Source organism: Macrobrachium rosenbergii, chromosome 55 (genome assembly GCF_040412425.1).
Source record: "Macrobrachium rosenbergii isolate ZJJX-2024 chromosome 55, ASM4041242v1, whole genome shotgun sequence".
NCBI lineage: Eukaryota > Metazoa > Arthropoda > Malacostraca > Decapoda > Palaemonidae > Macrobrachium > Macrobrachium rosenbergii.
The window spans coordinates 89233418-89254293 of record NC_089795.1 but is presented as its reverse complement, the minus strand read 5'-3'; the positions used below and the strand labels follow the sequence as shown (position 1 = coordinate 89254293).

At 38.2% G+C, this 20876-nt stretch overlaps 1 protein-coding gene across 29 annotated transcripts in view; it reads right to left on the bottom strand.

Annotated features, from left to right (window-relative positions):
• The window catches only part of kst (spectrin beta chain, non-erythrocytic 5 kst), a 347413-nt gene that overhangs the window by 111252 nt on the left and 215285 nt on the right, over positions 1 to 20876 (bottom strand). The gene's annotated exons all lie outside the window — the stretch shown is intronic.

Below are 20876 nucleotides of genomic sequence, written 5' to 3'. Positions count from 1 at the left end.
GTCAACGGGCACATTCCAATCCTTATCTCTCTCTCTCTCTCTCTCTCTCTCTCTCTCTCTCTCTGTGTTTTCTGTCTTGTGAATAATTATGCAGCCAGCTGGTGAACTAGATGCACGTCGGATATAATTAGGAAAATATCAGGGGATTGGTCGGTTCAAATATGTGGCAATGATCGATGTAATGTAGCTGTTAATCCGTAAAGAAATCTCTCTCTCTCTCTCTCTCTCTCTCTCTCTCTCTCTCTCTCTCTCTCTCTCTCTCTCTCTCTCTCTCACACACACACACGCAAATGGTTTCGTGAATGCCAAGATCAATTAGATCAGAGTACTGTGTACCACAAATTAAAGTTATACACCTTATCTCCCTGCAGGAAACAATGAGGAATTTGAACACAAATGCGAAGATAATTCGACTCCCAAATTCTCTGAATGAACAACAAAGTCATCACAAATTGAATCTAACACAAAGCCTGATTAAAAAAAAAAAAAAAAAAATTAAAAAATAATAAAATGAAAAAAGCTCACTTGCCTAATGAGGCCTTTTCTTCAACATTTCCGCCTTCCAGAGATGTAATGACATGTTAAAGAGAGAGAGAGAGAGAGAGACTCCAGCCAACCTGGCGCCTGACATACTGTACTCTGATGACTCAGAATTCAAGATGAACTCAAAATCTCCATTACTTTTCTCTTTACATTTCATGACGAGAACAGGAGCTAAAATGATTTCCAGATTATACTCGTATGCACTTATGCGAACTACTGTAAGCTTAAAAACATTACTGTAAGCTTAAAAAACAATCTATTTTCAAGGCACACAACTAAAAATATATTAAAATATATATTACTTTGATCACTGTATCAACGAAAAATCCTCACAACAGGGCTTATGTGCAATGCACCACAAAAAAAGCTAATTTTGGCCGTTTTTGCAGAATGCCACAACAACTTGACAAAGCATTTCATTACATCCAACGCTAATGCTTAATATCAGAACCTCGTACAATCTGAATCTGGTTTTATTTTCTCATACAAGTGACTTCATTCCCAAAGCTTTAGTCATCTGCATTTGGACTAGTATCCGGTTTGATGTTCTCATACGAATGACTTGATTCCCATTCCAGTTCATTTTTTCCTAGTTTCGTCCCCCACAACACATCTTTCAACCATCTCTCACTTCCGCAGTGAGAAAGACATTTATGATGAAGGTTCTAGAGGACATACTCTGCAATGGAGCAAAGTGTGTAAAATTTTACCAGCAGTATGGTCATTTGGATATCGGGAGGGTTGGGGGAATATTTCACCAAGATAATTAACGGAGGTGAATCTTCGCATGAGTGAAGTCAGAGAGAGAGAGAGACTGTGTGTGAAGTCAGAGAGAGAGAGAGAGAGAAGAGAGTTAAACTGTGGTATAGAAAATAAATAAATGTGAGTCAGAGAGAGAGAGAGAGAGAGAGAGAGAGAGAGAGAGAGAGAGAGAGAGAGAGAGAGAGAGAGAACAAAATAAATGAGTCGGGGAAAAAAGAGAGAGAGAGAGAGAGAGAGAGAGAGAGAGAGAACAACCACACTCCACTTCCTGGTTTTCTCTCCCATTCCACCCATCAGTCCCTCACACACACACACACATACACACACAAAAGAGCCAGGGCTCCGAATACCGAGGGAGAAACAAAGGTGGGGTTCCCTGACCCAGAACGGGGCAGCCGAAGAGACGGTCAGGTAATGGTATGCAAGTAATGTCGATAAATCAAGGGCGCCACACCAAGAGGAAGCCCCAGGTCGAGATAATGACCTGGATAAAAAAAAACAAAAAACATAAACAAAAAATTTCATTAGGAGAGCAGTTATGAAAAGAACGTTTCCATAAATTCACCCACGTTCTTTGGAAGCTTCAATTTCGAGTCAGTGGCCCCTGTGGTGGGCTTGTTCCGTGTGAATAGGGTTCATCTTCTGAATAATAATAATAATAATAATAATAATAATAATAATAATAATAATAATAATAATAATAAATTTTTAATTTCAAGTCAATGGCCCCTGTGGGCTTGTTCCATATGAATAGGATTTATCTGAATAATAATAATAATAGTAATAATAATAATAATAATAATAATAATAATAGTAGTAATAATAATAATAATAATAATAATAATAATAATAATAATAATAATGAATTTTTGATTTCAAGTCAATGGCCCCTGTGGTGGGCTTGTTCCATATGAATAGGGTTCATCTGAATAATAATAATAATAATAATAATAATAACAATAATAATAATAATAACAACAACCTGCACAAAAAGACTTAAATCGTAGGACCTCCCTCTGCCACCACAATCTTTTTAAAGGGTCCTGACTCCTCCGGAACTGACCACATAAGAAACTACCCAGTACCCAGTTAGAAAGGGAACTATGATACAACCTTCTTAATACCTCCCTCCCCTTCGTCGTAGCTACAGACAATTTCTTCTGGCCACAAGTTCCCGGCGTAGGAAAAGAAAGAAAGAAAGAAAGAAAAAACTTCAAATCCGCGTCGCAGGGTGACTACGTGAGAACGAACAATGACAACACAGCTCTGGAACGTGGATGCAACAGGGCTTAGGTGGCTTAGCTAGACGTTGGCACGCCGTCAAAACCAACCCGGCTCCCCCCGCTCCCAACCTTCCTTTTCCTATCAAGCAGACGTATCGGGGGATCGAGACTTGGAGGAGGCTAAATCATCCAGCTCGCCAAAATGTAGCACTATAGGAAGGGGAAGGGAAAAGGTGGACTTGATTCGAGGAGAACTGCTTACGCTGGACAACATGATGAGGTTTTGTTCAGAGGTGTATGCAACCAGCACAACAGACTAGACTACCTAAGGAGGTGATACCGAGGGTGAGAATGGCCAAGGGGAGAGGGAGAGGGAGAGAGGAACGAGGAGGAGCAGGAGGTAGGAAGGCCGTTGATGAAGGAGGATTAAAGATGGGTTATTGAGGGGGGGGAAGAAAGGGAGGGGGGAGGGGGCCTGACACTCCCTTCTGGCGGCCACGGTCAAGGCTACACACGGTTCAACCCATGTGCACACGAATACACATACACACATACACATACACAAGGTTACTGCTATGTTCATCGACCGTCAACCGGGGAAAGCATCTTTGCGTTAACGCAGCCATTGCTTTAGTCACAAACACACAAGCATTTACAATACACTCCGAGATAGTTTCTGCTTTCAAAACTACACAGCAAATGCACTCCCAAGCAAAGATCGTAACAGAGGACAGCAAAAAAAAAAAAATTAGTAAAGATACATTCCAAGTTTACGCAGTTACGCAAGGGAACGTCCGCCTTCCAGGTAAACAGAACGTCGGGTCTGGACCAAAGAAAGCTCCAATTTCACTCAATCCGAAACACCAACAAAAACTGGGGCATCTCTTTCCTGCTTGGAGACGGTTTTTATTTGCGACGAACCTCCCAGAGTAGTTTCCTGCCGTTCAAAAAAGAGGTAACTGAACGCCCAAAGGAACGGAGGGCTAAACAAAAAAAATTATAAAGAGAAACTGGCAATAGACGAAGTAGTTTGGGCAGGTGGGCATGCGGAGAGAGAAGAGTGCCCCCGAGGGCCCTCTTCCCTCTCCCACCCATCCTCCACATCGTCCACCGCCCCCACCTCCATCTCCATACCTGACGTTCCTTACAATCGAGGACCCCATACCTGGCATTCTTCGCGCGGGAGAAAAGAAACGAGAGAGAGAGAGAGAGAGAGAGAGAGAGAGAGAGAGAGAGAGAGAGAGAGAGAGAGAGAGAGACCTCAGAGATCGAACCAGTCCTGGTCGATGTGTGCCCTAGGAAGATACGAACTCGACCCACCTACCAGCGGCCGACTGCGACGTGATTTACAATTACAACCTTGTCAAGGATGTGTTGACGTAAGGACTATTTCCTTTCGAGAGGAACGCGCGAGCCGACGTAATCATATGAATCACAAGACATCAAATTTCATCTTGCAACATCTTGTCATTTCGAAAAACGAATTAAAATTATTGGTAGTTACGTCAAACCGAAAACAAAGGAATGGGAATCATCATTCCCAATCCCCGCACGTCCTCTACGGCTCCCAAATACATCAGAGAGAAATAGGTCCTTCGGCACATATAAAGGAATTCGAGGGCAACGGAGCATAGGGACTATAACGTTCCTGAGACCAACAGGCTGAAGAAACACTTCGGGATCCTACACAAACCGTACCTTCGCCATGACCCTGCTCTCCTCCTAACAGAGACCCCTCCACCTCCCTTTTCCCTCCCCCCTCCCCCCAGCTTCTTTCCAGCCGGTGCCCTCGTACTCGAAATAATATTAGGGCTCCTCTTAGTACTCCGAAAGGCTTCGAGTCATTATCATACGATGAGCAGCACAAAAAATAGATCCAGCGAGCTGCTGCCCCTTTGGTTCCACCGCCTGCATCCTGCAAATAGGTTCTACGCAACCTTGCCTGCGATTACATGGTATTCATGCCGTGCAATCATGTACGTCCGATCGTATTAACAGTAAAAATACGCCATGCTAAACCTGAAACAATGGCGAGGAACATTTTATTTGCATTTCATGAATTTACGAATTAGTAGGAATGAGATATAGATAGCCATTTTTTTAACTGTACTCTCGGGTGGTACCACCATTCTCTATCCCAGTTACTCAGCAGAGTGCGATGCAAGCACAGTACGAGGAGTCCTTTTAGCTTCAAATTTCAAAGGGCACGTTATATTCCTCTGCTGCACAAAACCTTCATGTCAACTTTAAATAAGGACATGACTTTGGCATGACTGACATTTGTTCATGTTCAATAGATACACAAAATGATGTCCTCGCATAAACTGGCTTCAAATGGTACATGTTCCCAATACCCTGCGTTGTGTGTATATACATACATATAGATAGATAGATAGATAGATAGATAGATAGATAGATAGATAGATAGATAGATAGACAGACAGATATAAATAGAGAGAGAGAGAGAGAGAGAGAGAGAGAGAGAGAGAGAGAGAGAGAGAGAGAGAGAGAGAGAGAGAGAGAGCATTCCTAAAAACTTGGCCACCATGAGCACTATAAACTAACCAACAGCAGGTAGAAATACTGTCTAACGATAGAATTAACAATCGAGGAAACTGACATCATCTACGTATAAAAATAAAAATCTCAAATAACTCGTTACACCAAATATTTATGAAGGAATCGACTTCATCAGATCATCAACCCAATCTATTACACAACATCGAATCTTACGAAAACGACGTAAATAAAAAAAATATCTACTGCATAATAACACTTTTCTTTCCTTCCTCTCATTATCAACCTGCATTCTGTAATGCAGTAATGCTTCACAAATTTATAATACAGTACATTCTTCTTCTTCTTCTTCTTATTATTATTATTATTATTATTATTATTATTATTATTAGTACTGAGAATTAAAAATTATTATGGTTATGATTATTATTATTATTATTATTATTATTATTATTATTATTATTATTATTATTATTATTAGTAATGAGAATTAAAAGCCACAGTAGTGTTAAAAATAATTACGTACAGAGTTAAAAACGTTTTTAACTCTATAAAAATATTTTCAACACTACTGTGGCTTTTAATTTTAATTATAGCAGCCTCGTTACCGGGTCGCCTTGTTTCATCATCATCATTATTATTATTATTATTATTATTATTATTATTATTATTATTATTAGTAGTAGTAGTAGTAGTAGTAGTAGTAGTAGTAGTAGTATCTATGACTTTGAAACTGGGTACAGTACGCACAGTACACCTCCCAGTAGGGGGCCACAAGGCAGCCAGCCTTCACGCATCGCTTCACAGATGATTGTGAAGGAAAGAAAAATCGGCCCAAAGGTTACGGTCGACACGAAATGCTCGGAAATTTATGGCCCAGTTTTTACGTTCGTAAACATGTGTGATATTACTGTCTCGCCCTCAAGTGTCTCTGACAAGGGTAAATCTCTGCCCTTTCTAAATATATCCAGTGAAATTTTACCCTTGGATATTTCTGTATATACTAAAATGATAAAGCATTGCAAGACTCGAAAACGTATGGTTTTTCAGGAGAAAATTTGAAATCCTTTAGACAGTATAACTTTTGGGTCTTTTGCAACTGTTTTTATGTAATGAATAAAGTAAGTTTCATAAGATTTTGTATTGTTTTTAAAAATGTAACATTAGATTAATAGAACCCCAGAAATATAAGCATGTACTTGGCTATGTCCAACAAATCCAGAATATAGGACTGTAACACAAACCTTAGATAAAATGCTTATGAAGTATTATAGGCTGCATTTAAGTAAAAATAATAAACAACAAAGTAAGAAAAACCAGCCTTGCCGACACTTGCGTAGCTCACTTGCTACAACATGGCATTCAAAATTAAGACACCACGGCTCTAATCTCTTTAATCTTACACCACCCAAAAAAAAAAAAAAATACAAAAAAAAACCACTAAAACTACCAACGTCACCCATCGCCCGATTCGTTCGACTGGCATTAGAGAAAAAAAACACACACAACTGATCGACCTACTGATATAAATTTGAATGAAAATGAACTCCAGCCCAACAGGATATAATATGCAACAATTCATTTCATGATTGAGTTTAATGAAGTCGACCCGGGTGGGAAAATTCCTAATTAACCTTCAAGAGGCACTTAACAATGCAACAGGCATCTAACTCATCAAGAAAGGCAGGAGGAGGAGGAGGAGGAGGAGGAGGAGGAGATGGGAGGGGGAGCGGTAGGAGATAGGTACAGAGCTGGTAGGCGGAGGCACCAGACTTAACACGGTGGGCCAAGCAAGAACGGTGGAGGCATGACAGAGGAGAGGAGGAGGAGGAGGAGGAGGAGGAGGAGGAGGAGGAGGAGGAGGGGAGGAGGTGAGGAGGAGGAGGAGGGGGTGTTAGCAACTCCTTCGAAAACACCCGCGAGATATCACGTGACCTGCATGGCAATACTGTCGAGAGGCACCGCCTGGGGAATCTCATCGTCAGCACACCCACCAAAGCACTCTGGCCAACTCGCAAAATAAACACAATAAATTCAACATTACCCTAAGCTTACTGCATTAAATTTCATTAATAAATCTATTGAATTACATTAATAAATTCATTAAATTAACGAATCGTAGATAAGATTCTCATGAACTGAATTTCAGTCCACAGAGACAAACACGTCCTCCATACCAGATTTAAAGAGGATAGCTGACAAGAGGGGATCAGCGCCCCCTTTCTTTGTATTAAAAACAAAAACAAAATGAAGCTTTGGTGAAATTACATAAATTCATTAAAATAATTAATGAAAACTGGCTAAGATTCTCTTGAAGTGCAATTTAGACCATGTAATCTTACAGGTCACCCATACCAGATTAAAGAAGATAGCTGACAAGAGGGGTCAACGGCCCCCCTTTCTTTGTAGTAAAATAAATAAAGCTTTGGTGAAGCTCTCAACAATCTTAGCTGTCTAGTGCAAGCGACAGTGAGTCACTGACCTCATTCATCTTCAGAGAAATTAACGTGGTAAAAGGGTATCCTTCCTATCATAGGCTGACTGTAAGGATAGTTTTCTTACGCAGCTCAGATAAAAAAAGGAAATGCAGAATTGTCTTTTCCGCCCCTCTAACAATACGGTAATAACCTTCAGCAAGTTTTTCAACGGCGTTTTCATAATACTTTTTTATAAATCATTTTCACGTCCATATTTATAGGAATTTAACATTTTGTTCATATTTTTAGGAATCACCTCAGTCATCTTGCATGTTCATATTTTTAAGGAATTATCCCAATCATCAGTTATGTTGATGTGTCCATATTTACATCAAAAATTTTTCAAACACTTGAAGCTTTCTCTACCCAATACCAAAATAAAAACGAGAGAGGTTCCATATTTTATTCCACGACTTTTCTCGATGGCTTTTAGTCAAAGTAATGGCGCATCTTGGTAGAATATATCATTCTAATAGTCATTCCATGGTTTTCCTTTTCCTAATATGCCCTGAAAATAAGTTAATGCCATAATGCAATCTCCAGCAACAGCCCACAGCTACCTGAATGAAGCATAATATAAAAGATCACAGTAACTACATACGAAACTCAATTTTAACATTTTCATGCTAATCAAAATAAGCTTATAATTCACTTAATTCAATTAAAGGAACTCAAAAAGATGACATACAATTCTCCACCTCCTTCACGAGGCCCCTTAGATAAAATAGGCAGAGAAAAGCAAAGGGGGCAGGGAGCAGGAGGAAGATTAGGTGTATATACTATAAGAATGAAGAAGTGACGGGGAGGGGGATGTCAGTGAGGACCACATGGGTAACACACAGGGGGGGGAGGGGCCTCCTTGGAACACGTCGATGCCTTCAGGCAAGGTTGCCCGAGGAGTGACGTCACCGCCGACCACCTTCCATCACCTGACACGGGGAATTCTGTTGGAAAAACTATTTTTTTTTTTTATTTCTTATTTATTTCTTTGCTTTCTCGCCATTTGCTGCTTTCCCCCAACCACAAATAAGAGAATGTATACGAAGATTCTGCCCTAACGTTTTTGGGTAATAATAAATTATATATATATATATATATATATATATATATATATATATATATATATATATATATATATATATATATATATATATATATATATATATATATATATATATTATATTCTTCGTGGTTATGCCTGCAGTAGCTACTCAGAATAACAAGAAGGCTTTTCTTAAGTCTTTTCTGGTAAAATATCCAACCCAGAGTCAATTTAAAGCTAATTATCCTAATTATCTGCAATATGTTTGTAATACGCATAGTACTTAGAATGAGCTGCCATTAAGCACGGCATTTAAATAAACGAGGAATTTGCAAAGTCATTCCAACTGGTTTCAGTTAAATGACGCTCGAACTGCTTCGTTCTTTTCTTTAAAAGATTTTTCACTAATACACATTACGAAAATGTGAAATAGTTAAGCTAAGAGAACCACTATTATTATTATTATTATTATTATTATTATTATTATTATTATTATTATTATTATTATTTTCAAAAGATGAAACCTGTTCTTATGGAATAGGCCCACAGGGGCCACTGACTTGAAATTCAAGCTTCCAACGAATGTGGTATTCTTAAGAAGTAACACAAAGTAATAGGAAAGTACAGAAAAAGAGATCGCTTATTAAAAAAGAAAAAATAAATGAACGAATTAGTAAATACACAGAAAATAAATGACCAATACACTTTAGTACACAGAACACCTGGACCTAGACATTATAAATCTGCGGAGATGAGAAACACGACGGCCACTAGACCTCTCTCTCTCTCTCTCTCTCTCTCTCTCTCTCTCTCTCTCTCTCTCTCTCTCTCTCTCTCTCTTCAAGATTGAACCCGGTGATTAAAGTCGTAAAAAATCCCAGTAAAAGTCCTCTTAAAACCCCAATAATAATAATAAAAAAAAAACACCCTCAGAGTTTACGAACCCTTCCCATGAAAAAAAAAAAAAAGCTTCTGCTGTTGCTGCCCCAATGAACGTCAAGTGCCCAGGAAAACAACCTGTTTAACATGCGTACATAACTTTAACACCCATACGCATTGTTTAAGGAACGCTATCCTCGGGCTGACATGCCCACAAAACTACCCCAAACCAGGACGTATACCTCTTGTTTTCCACGGGCGTATTATGCAAAACATCATCTTCAAACACAAGTAGAAAACATCGTCTTGGACGTTATTTACTTCAAATATACACGAATAACATTATAGGGCAGTGTGGGGCATGTTTTCCTATTTAACATCATCTTCAAACATAAGTACAAAACATCGTCTTGGACGTTATTTACTTCGAATATACACGAATAGCATTACAGAGCAGTGTGGGGCATGTTTTCCTATTTGACATCATCTTCAAACATAAGTAGAAAACATCGTCTTGGACGTTATTTACTTCAAATATACACGAATAGCATTACAGAGCAGTGTGGGGCATGTTTTCCTATTTAACATCATCTTCAAACATTAGTACAAGACATCGTCTTGAACGTTAGGTTCAAATATACACAAATAACATTACAGAGCAGCGTGGGGCATATTTTCCTGTTTAGTTCGTATCCCTTGCGTCTCGTAGGTTGTTCAGGTGAAATCAGGCTTACTGAGGAAAATGACGCGGACGAATTTCTCAGAAATCTTCCGACAACTCCGGCTCTCAACGCCCACGCACACACACACACACACACACACACACACGACCAACTTTCCCAATCTTTTACTTTTCGGATTTTTCCTCGTGTGGCGAAATGGTTACCAAATTGAGGCGTTGGCCTTTTCTTGCTCACCCTTTCGAGACCTGACCTGATCTCTGATATCACCGCCGCGGTTGGATGGACTCCCCGTACCCTGTAACCCAAGGGTAGGCGAGAGAGAGAGAGAGAGAGAGAGAGAGAGAGAGAGAGAGAGAGAGAGAGAGAGAGAGAGAGAGAGACTTCACCGGATTTCGCAAACCAGCTTATGGAGACAGCACTGTTTTGTCCATGGTAAAATCGGTACAGATGACATTCGCTACGCGGTATAATTAAATCGTTAACCCCAGAACGCTTTTGCGAATTAAATCGTTATGTGGGGTAAATTTTGCCCCATTTTTGGATATTTAAAAACCACACTATCAAATAAACTATTTTAACACAGACTGGACCGCTAGCGGATCCAGAAAAATTTCTTGGGAGGGCACCAGTTTTCATATTATACTTACATACACACATATATATATATATATACACACAATATCTACATATTATATATATTATATATTATATATATTTTTATTATAGATCTATTATTTTTTCCCATTTTTATATTTCTCATTTATGTTATCTAAATCTTTAATATTATTATTTTGTCCTTGTTTTTCACGGGGGAGGGGAGGCACGTGTCCAGGTGCCCCCACCCACCCCTCTGGATCCGTTAGTGGACTAGACGGATACAAACTACAATGGCAATTCTTTTATTGTAACTATAAACACCAAAAAGAAATTCTAGAAAATGGGTCCTTCCAGGCGTTTCTGAAGTATCATACGCTGAAGCATTCCGAGTATGATTTATGATCTCAAAACGAAAACCTCAACAGAAGGCCTTGTATTCATGAAGCACTGCTATTAAAATAAATTTAATATACTTCAGAAAATTAGCATTGCACTGGAGACTAAAGCCACGCCCCATTCTTTAGTTCCAAGTAAAAAGATCATATATACTGGGATTGCAAATAACTTCTCTAAAGTAAATCAAAGAAATAATTTGTCTGGACATGAAATTCCATTATACATTAAAATAAATAGTGGCGTTAAAAACATATATCACTGAATGAAATTACTATATATCACAAAATAATGGTCAAACTTCAACTCAGAGAGAGCTCTAAACACTCCAGTTACTTCGACGCTCGAGTGGTGGACTTCAACGCTGACAAAGTAGTCATCTTATGGGAAATATTTTACCGATTATCTCACATCTATAACTACTACTACTTACTATTGCTACTACTACTACTACTACTACTACTACTACTACTACTACTACTAATAATAATAATAATAATAATAATAATAATATTAATAAACAAAGAAAAGAACAAACAAATGCATTATTCCTTTGTTTTTGTTGTTTGCCTTGAGAGAACATTCCCACAATCACTGCAAATTCGAGAAAAATGAAAGAAATTGCGAGGGAAACATGATTGAGTCGACCTCAGTTAAAATGAATCCAGTGCATTTTTATACTCTACTTAATCTCACGAAGTAAGATAAACAAACACCACACTATGTGAACGAGTAAATAAATAATATAACTAGAGCTATTTCACTGCAAATTATCACATTGACAATGGATGTTGCTAGCTAAGTGAAAATATACAATAAAGAAAGATCAATTCATAAAAAGTAAAGGGACAGAGAGAGAGAGAGAGAGAGAGAGAGAGAGAGAGAGAGAGAGAGAGAGAGATTACTAGGTTTGATGGTATGCATTTATACGGGGCAATGAACACTCAAGTCTTGTGTTTCACCTCTCTTCTCTGAGAGAGAGAGAGAGAGAGAGAGAGAGAGAGAGAGAGATAACCGAACTTGCAACGTTTACAATTCCTCCCCTAAACAGACATTACATTTCAAATTCGGCTTTCTCAAAAATTCCACACATTCACAGACAGGCATTTGCGAGTCTCTTTTTAAACCCAGCCAGAGGCCAAGCACAGTCTCTCTCTCTCTCTCTCTCTCTCTCTCTCTCTCTCCAGCGGGCAATGACTACCTGGACCCACTACATCACATGAATTACGACCCAGAGAGGACAGGCTTTCTTCTGGAGAGCCCGCAATTATTTGGTCTAGGAATTTCTTTGCGAAATTATCTAGCGTTTAAAGAACGGCGACCAGGAAGTGCAGAGCTGGGTAATGTACTTTTCGCGTATTACGTAAAACAAACAATTACACTAAAAAGTCAATGTCGGTCATGTTATTAATACTGAACATTACCATGTTCATAAAATGCAAAATTTCATTGGCAACGATCCCAATGGATCATCAACTTGCTTAATACGCTTCCAAGGAATAAAATGGTCTAAATGCAAAGGTATTTGACTAACGATCAGGAGAGAAATATACAATGTAATTAATAATTGAGTAACAATTAAGGATGGCTGAGAAACGTACGTATGGCAAACAAATTCTCTGCCAATTTAATATCAAGTATTAAACTCAACTCCTCTCCGTATCAAAATAACATTTGTCATATACTACGAATAAAGAGTCTGACACGTTTACACATCAAAATAACATCTGTCAAATACTACGAATAAAAAATCCTGACAGAATTAAACGTCAAAATAACATCTGTCAAATACTAAGAATAAAAAAAACCTGACAGAGCTAAACGTCAAAATTACATCTGTCAAATACTGAGAATAAAACATCTTACATAATTAAACATCAAAATGACAGCTGTCAAATACTAAGAATAAAAAACCATACAGGATTATACTTCAAAGTAACATTTGTCAAACACTAAGAACAAAAAATCCTGACATAATTAAACATCAAAATAACATTTGTCATACACTAAGAACAAAAAAACCTTACAGAACTAAACGTCAAAATTACATCCGTCTAATCCTAAGAATAAAACAAAAAAATCCTGACAGAAATAAACTGACAAAACCTAAAACGAAACGAAAACCTTACAAGAATGATTCATGTGAGGTCTCTTGGGTTCTTCCTCATGACTAACACAGGATGCTGACCTCGGCCAACGTGACACGGATCGTGACACGTTCCGTGGAGTTACGTCATCGCCGTGAAAACTTTCTACCGAATGAGACTGGCATCCCAGTGGCTAATGCCCACCACGATTTCTAAATTCAGTTTGAGATAATATATACGGAAGACTAAACCTTCACTTCAAAATGTACTGAGTTATTGTGTACGTTTGTATTAAAACTTGACCACTTGCATAACTGTTCTGTTCTGTTCATTTATACAATGAATAACAGGACCTCTTTTAAACAGGGTGGTATCTAATGGAGATTTTTATTCAAGAACAGTTACGAGTTTTCAAGGACTGCCTGTCCCCATCGTCTGGTAGCCGTAATATAAAATCTCCATCAGATATCATCCTGTTTAATGAGGTGCTGTTATTAATATATATATATATATATATATATATATATATATATATATATATATATATATATATATAGAGAGAGAGAGAGAGAGAGAGAGAGAGAGAGCGCCATCTCAGGCCCACAAACTATAAAAATGAAAAAATTAAGAAAAACAAGAGAAGAGAATACCGAAAATAAAAAAAAGTGAAAAGAGAGAAGAGAGAGAGAGAGAGAGAGAGAGAGAGAGAGAGAGAGAGAGAGAGAGCCTCAAACTACAACAAAAAGGAAGAAAACGAGAGAAGAGAATAACGAAGTTAAATAAAATAAAAAAAAAAACCAAGTTACCAACAAAGAAGAGAGAAGAGAGAGAGAGAGAGAGAGAGAGAGAGAGAGAGAGAGAGAGCCTTCTCAGGCTCACAAACTACAACAAAACGGAGGAAAACAAGAAAGAGAATAACGAAATGAAATAAAATAAAAAAAACACAAAGTTACTAACAAGAGAGAGAGAGAGAGTATACCACAGCCTCCCAAAGCCACCACATATGGAATTTCGAAATCTGTCGTGTCAAGAGTTGCGCAACGGGGAAGGACGACTATCTTCTTTGCTTACAGAAGAAACCCTCAAATCCAATCCTACTGGCGATGGTTTTTTTTTATTGCGGTTTTTTCTCTTTTTTTATTATTCTTGTGGGTTTTATCCCTCAATATTATTTACGAGAGGAAACACTATCCCGTTCTATGCGTCCACTTCCCTGGGCAAAGGGTTGTTGTTATTGTGTTTTTTTAAAGTACAGGTCATTAGGTCTTTGGTACTCTTGCGAATTCCATATATTTAATTTGTTTATATGGTTTTTTCCCTCTCTCTCGCTCTCTCTGCGAATTCTATATATTTAATTTGTTTATATAGCCTCTCTCTCTCTCTCTTTCTCTCTCTCTCTCTCTCTTTCTCTACGAATTTCATATATTTAATTCGTTTATATGGTTCTCTCTCTCTCTCTCTCTCTCTCTCTGCGAATTCCATATATTTCATTTGTATGTATGGTTACTCTCTCTCTCTCTCTCTCTCTCTCTCTCTCTCTCTCTCTCTCTCTCTCTCTCTCTCTCTCACACACACACTGAATGCTTATTACTTATATCTTAAAAAACAAAAACACATGGATCCCCATAACAAATACACGTCTAAAAAAGCAAGACTGAAAACGTCTTTCATACGCAATTCGTAATTTATCTATACATGCAGCTTTGATACCTTTCCATATAAATGGAAAATAACTGGTTCCACCAAACCTGGGTAAGACAAATTAATAAAAGCGTGTGGTAAATCTAAACAAAATGAAACCTGACAATTAATTAGTCTACTTTCCTATCAGCCGAATGATATCGATTTCAGTCACGCCTATGAAGATGATGTCTCAATGCTGAGCAGCCTGAAGCAACAAATACTTTATAAATATTATATAAATAAAGACAAAATCCACGAAGGAAAGAAAAACAATGGAGTGCTGCAAGGCCTTTCGACTTCTCGTCCTTTACCTAGCTAAGTAAAGGACAAGAAGTCGAAAGGCCTTGCAGCATTCCATTGTTTCTCTTTCCTTCGTGGATCTTGTCTTTATATATATATATATATATATATATATATATATATATATATATATATATATATATATTTATATATATATATATATATATATATATATATATATATATATATATATATATATATATATATATTTTCATCACGTTCCATATTTTCGTGATTCAGTTATACACATATACATATAATATTTATATATGTATGCATTTTTATTATATATATATATATATATATTATATAGATATACACACAATTGTGTGTGCGCGCGCGCGTGGGTGTGGTTACGATACGAGAAACCACAGACCTGCCGCGTATTTCAAAAACCTAAAAAAAAAAAAAAAAAAAAAAAAAAAAAAAAGCCGAGGTACTACATGCCTTCAGTCTGAAAGATGAATTGACCGCCATCAAACTGGAAGAAGAAGAATCTCCCCGGAGATGATTTATTCAGGGTGGCCATCATTAGAGCCGAGAGAGGAGAAAGAGTCGACAATTAATTAGAAATTCGCTGCATCGTCCGAGGTTTGAGGGCTTCAATTTTAGCGCTTAATGAAGTGGCGTGTTAAGAGCGATGACTGTTCGCTAAATGGAGACATGCCGTATTTCTGTTCTCTCTCTCTCTCTCTCTCTCTCTCTCTCTCTCTCTCTCTCTCTCTCTCTCTCTCTCAGTTTAAGGTTAATTTGTTAATTTACATCTCGATTTGTAACCTCTCTCTCTCTCTCTCTCTCTCTCTCTCTCTAAGTACCTCATACAAGGTTTCTTTATTTATTTATTTTTAATCTTGGAGAGGGGGGGGGTTTAATGCGTGCAAAACTCATCTCACCATCCAACAACATATTCACACGCATCCCAAAACTTACTTTTATTAACAGACACTTGTGTAGGTTCCAGGAGACGTCTCTATAAATATTCATACCATTCCAGACCAGCCCAAAAGGAGGTTCCAGCCCTAGATCACGACAGGTGAAATTCGGCCAACAACTCCCTTAGCCAATTCTGCATCTGCTGTTTATTTTGACCGTGTTCACTACGCAGGAATGTGGCTCGAATATTCCCTAGGACAATCTCCCCTTCATCTACTACGATAGATGAGTAGTATATTCATTTGGCAACTCGGACCCAAAACCTTCCTGTTTCCACCCAACGAATACAGCGCCCAGTATCCTATCTAACCCCCACAGGGCCTCTTCCCATCTGGGACACAATGACTGCGGATCTTCCCTCGCCTATATGCCCTTACAGCGTCTCCCATTTCTCTTCCTCAACGAAGAGGAATGCCCCGAGGGCAGCATCCCACCGAGGTAAGGGCTGCTGCTGCTGTACGTGCCGGATTATCTGCAGTCGCATCGGTGTTGGTCGGGCATGTCATGCCCATAGCCGAGGAAGAGACTCTAAGTCACCTGCCCAGGGCCACTCCTCTCGTGTGAGAACCAAAATGGGGTTGGCGTGGTCTGAGAGAGAGAGAGAGAGAGAGAGAGAGAGAAAAGGAAAAGGCTTACGGGCTTACCTAGAGCAGAAGCCTGTACCAACAGAAGGTTGGCTTGATTTAAAACTGACAAAAGTGGGGAAACTTGGAACTGACTTTAGCTTAAATAATAATCACTTTAGCATGCTCTTAGGAGAGAAAACTAAGTCGTATAGTGATAAAATTCAAATTCATATTCAAAACTCTTATTTCGGACAAAAATGACAACAGAAAAACATAAAGATAATGAAACTCTTTAAAATTCTAAAAGGATGAAATTGTAAATAAGTAGGTGACACGATTACCAAATTATTAAATTCTTTGTCTCACACCCGAATGTTATCATACAATCAGAACTAACATCCAAATGATACCCAGTTCTTTAGTAAAGTATCGCTCGTAAATTCTTACTGAGTAATGTGAACGACCCTATTGTAACTGTCCAAACTACAAGAACTCCTTAAAACGTGCCCTTCCCTGGAGAGTCCTACCACCCAATCCCACCCCACCTGGCACTCTTCTGACCCCCTGCCAAGTCCTTCAGAGGTCACGCAACATCCTATTCTACATCCATAAACTATGTGCAAAAAAAAAAATAAAATAAAAAAGACACGATGGTATCGTACATTCTATATAACTCTACCTACAACTGTAACCCCCGTAAGGGGTTAGGGCCGTCAGTGCACCTCTTGCAGTGCACTGTAGGCATTACTTAAGGCTCTTTGCAGCGTCCCCTCGGTCTCTGGCTGCAACCCCTTTCGTTCCTTTTACTGTACCTCCATGCATATTCTTCCTTCTTACTTTCCAACCTCTTCTAGCAATTGTTTCGTAGTGCAACTGCTTTGAGATTTTCCTCCTGTTACACCTTTCAAACCTTTTACTCTCAATTCTCATTCAGCGCTGAATGTCCTCTCACGTCGCAGAGCTTGGCCTTTGGCCTAAATTGTATATTCAATTCAATTCAATACAGCTATACTCGCACCACATAATACCACATGATCATCCCCCACATAATACCACATGATCATTTTCTAAGGTTCAACAACAGCTTGGAAGGTAGAGAGCATATCAATCTCTACTAGATTTAATATCGTAATAAAGACAAAAAAATATGTAGTTATGAAACACGAATGCTTCAACATTAATTTGTATAAAAAAAAAAAATCATGAAAAGACTTTGGATGATAGGCATAACAAATATCTCTGAAAAAAAAATATGACAAACTCCACTGACCTTTTTTTTCGCAAGATAATGACGTTCAATCATTACAGATCTGACCTGTTTTCGGAGGCACCACGAGGAGTTTTGGTATTTGGATAATACCTAATACGACCTAATATGAGGTTGGTCACCAAGACTGTATGACCCTGTTAGTTGAGTTGAGCTGAATACAGAATTTAGGTCAAAGGGACCTGAGGAAATTCAACGCTGAAACGGAAATTGAAAGTAAAATGCTTGAAAGGTGTAACAGAAGGAAAACCTCGCAGCTGCACTATGAATCAATTGTTAGGAGAGGGTTAAGGAAGTAAGATGGAAAAGAAAATGAAAGGAGGTACAGTAAAAGGAACGAAAGGGGTTGCAGCTAGGGGCCTAAGGAAGGGACACTGCAAAGAACCTACAGTAATGCCTACAGTGTACCGCATGACGTGTATTGACAACACTACCACCCTACGGGGCGAACAATATTTGTTGACGATTCTTTTACTGGAGACCTGAAAAACATTTACAAGCGAACCCACGGAACGTGTTTCTTATCAAGAAACTTCATCGTTCTCCTGTCTGTTCGTAGCTATCGTCCGGAATCTTTATTCATTGCAAAAGAAGAAGAAGAAGAAGAAGAAGAAGAAGAAGAAGAAGAAGAAGAAGAAGAAGAAGAAGAAGAAGAAGAAGCGGGCCAGATTCCTTTTCACCAACAATGGTAATTATTATCTACACCTTTCTGGCAAAATCTCTCTAGTGTCTGTCACACTACAAAATGATCTGCTTGGAAATCATGCAGAAAACTCAAAAAATTCAAGAGACTGTATTACCAAAGTCCCGTAAACTGCTAAGTCGTCAGTTTTTCTAATATATAATTATTGAAGTAAGTACTTATGAGTTTAGTGGTTTATGTATTGATATGCTGCCTCTCTGTTATGAGTTCCGTCCCCCTTAATGTTTTTCACGCATACGGGTGGTGTTAAGAAACTTTCGTTCCCTTATTACGGTCCTTCTTCTGAGTTATACATATCAAGCTTTGCCATAAAAATAATCGAGGGTATAGAGAATAATAATAATAATAATAATAATAATAATAATAATAATAATAATAATAATATAATAATAATAATAATAATAAAAGGTAAAGAAATATAGAAATGTCTAGAGCTTAATTAATAATATAATAATAATAATAATAATAGGAAGACAAAGGGGAAGGTGATAATGACACACACACACACACACACCCACCACGTTCAAAACGAAACGGAAGCGAAGAGGCGTCAAATAACACATCGCAAAGAAGAAGGAATTATCATCTTAAATAAAAACATGAAATGTGACCTCACACCTTTTTACGAAACGGAACACTCACTCACCCACTCGTACGTACGTACGTAGGTACGTAGCCTACGCGAACACGAGATTTGGTACGGCACAGTAACGCCGAAGTAAGTAAAGATGTCACGGCTAGTGTTACGCGCTAAGCTCTCTCTCTCTCTCTCTCTCTCTCTCTCTCTCTCTCTCTCTCTCTCTCTCTCTCTCTCCTGGCGGCGTAAATCTGGTTTTCCCCTTTTGTTGTCGCTCTACAAATTTCTGTCACTAAGTAGCAGCGGGAAGGAGAAAAAGTTTGGGGAGAGCTCTATAGAAAGAAAGAGAGAGAGAGAGAGAGAGAGAGATACACACTTGCTTGAGAGAGAGAGAGAGAGAGAGAGAGAGAGAGAGAGAGAGAGAGATATACACACTTGCTTCAGAGAGAGAGAGAGAGAGAGAGAGAGAGAGAGAGAGAGAGAGAGAGAGAGAGAGAGATCCACACTTGATTCACAGAGAGAGAGAGAGAGAGATCCACACTTGATTCACAGAGAGAGAGAGAGAGAGAGATACACTTGCTTCAGAGAGAGAGAAAGAGATACACTTGCTTCAGAGAGAGAGAGAGAGAGAGAGAGAGAGAGAGAGAGAGAGAGAGAGAGAGAGAGAGAGAGAGAGAGAGAGAGAGAGAGAGAGAGAGAGCTCCACACTTGCTTCACAGGAAGAGAGAGAAAGAGAAAGAGACAGAACTGACGTAGAGTAGGCTTATAGAATTTATTTTTCAACGCCGAGCTTAGGCCTAAACCAGGAGCGATACCTGAAATTTGGGAATCGTGCCGTGGCTGTACCGGGACTCTTAGTGGGTCCTGGGCTGTACGTATGTTGTTTAAATCGGCGAGGAACACCTGAACGAACTTGGGAAATATCACAAGTAATATTAAAAGTAAAGGAATTTAGAAATATCTAGATTTAATAATAATAATAATAATAATAATAATAATAATAATAATAATAATAATAATAATAATAATAACGGTAAAGGAACATAGTAATAATAATAATAATAATAATAATAATAATAATAATAATAATAATAATAATAATAATAAACTCAATTCTCACTAACAAGCATTTATGTCCTAATGTTCCATTTTAATAAAACGCACAATAATCGGAAGTAGTTAAAAAGAAATACCTTTTATGCTTAATTCCTTACCGACAAATATAACCCTTTTTCAGTAATCTTATAATTTTAATATCCCTTTTAGTCACTTTTTTTATCTTCCTGAGAACACAGGCCAAGGGGTCAACCCAGGTTTAATTAATTATATACGAATCAGGTTACTCGCCTTATCAGAAACGTCTAAATAACGATATTCTAAAACCCTCGACCTTTCACCTCTGGATAAGAAGGCGATACAGTTGGACCGCCTGGTTTTCCTCGCGAGTATTTAGTGTCAACATGACTCGGCTTTATCGTAAACAAACATTTGAATAAGCATATGTCACTGATATATAACCTCTTTCTCATTACAGATGGTAAATGTATGTAGTTTGAAGTAGTTGTTATTATTATTATTATTATTATTATTATTATTATTATTATTATTATTATTATTATTATGAGCTGTCAAATCTAGACATTT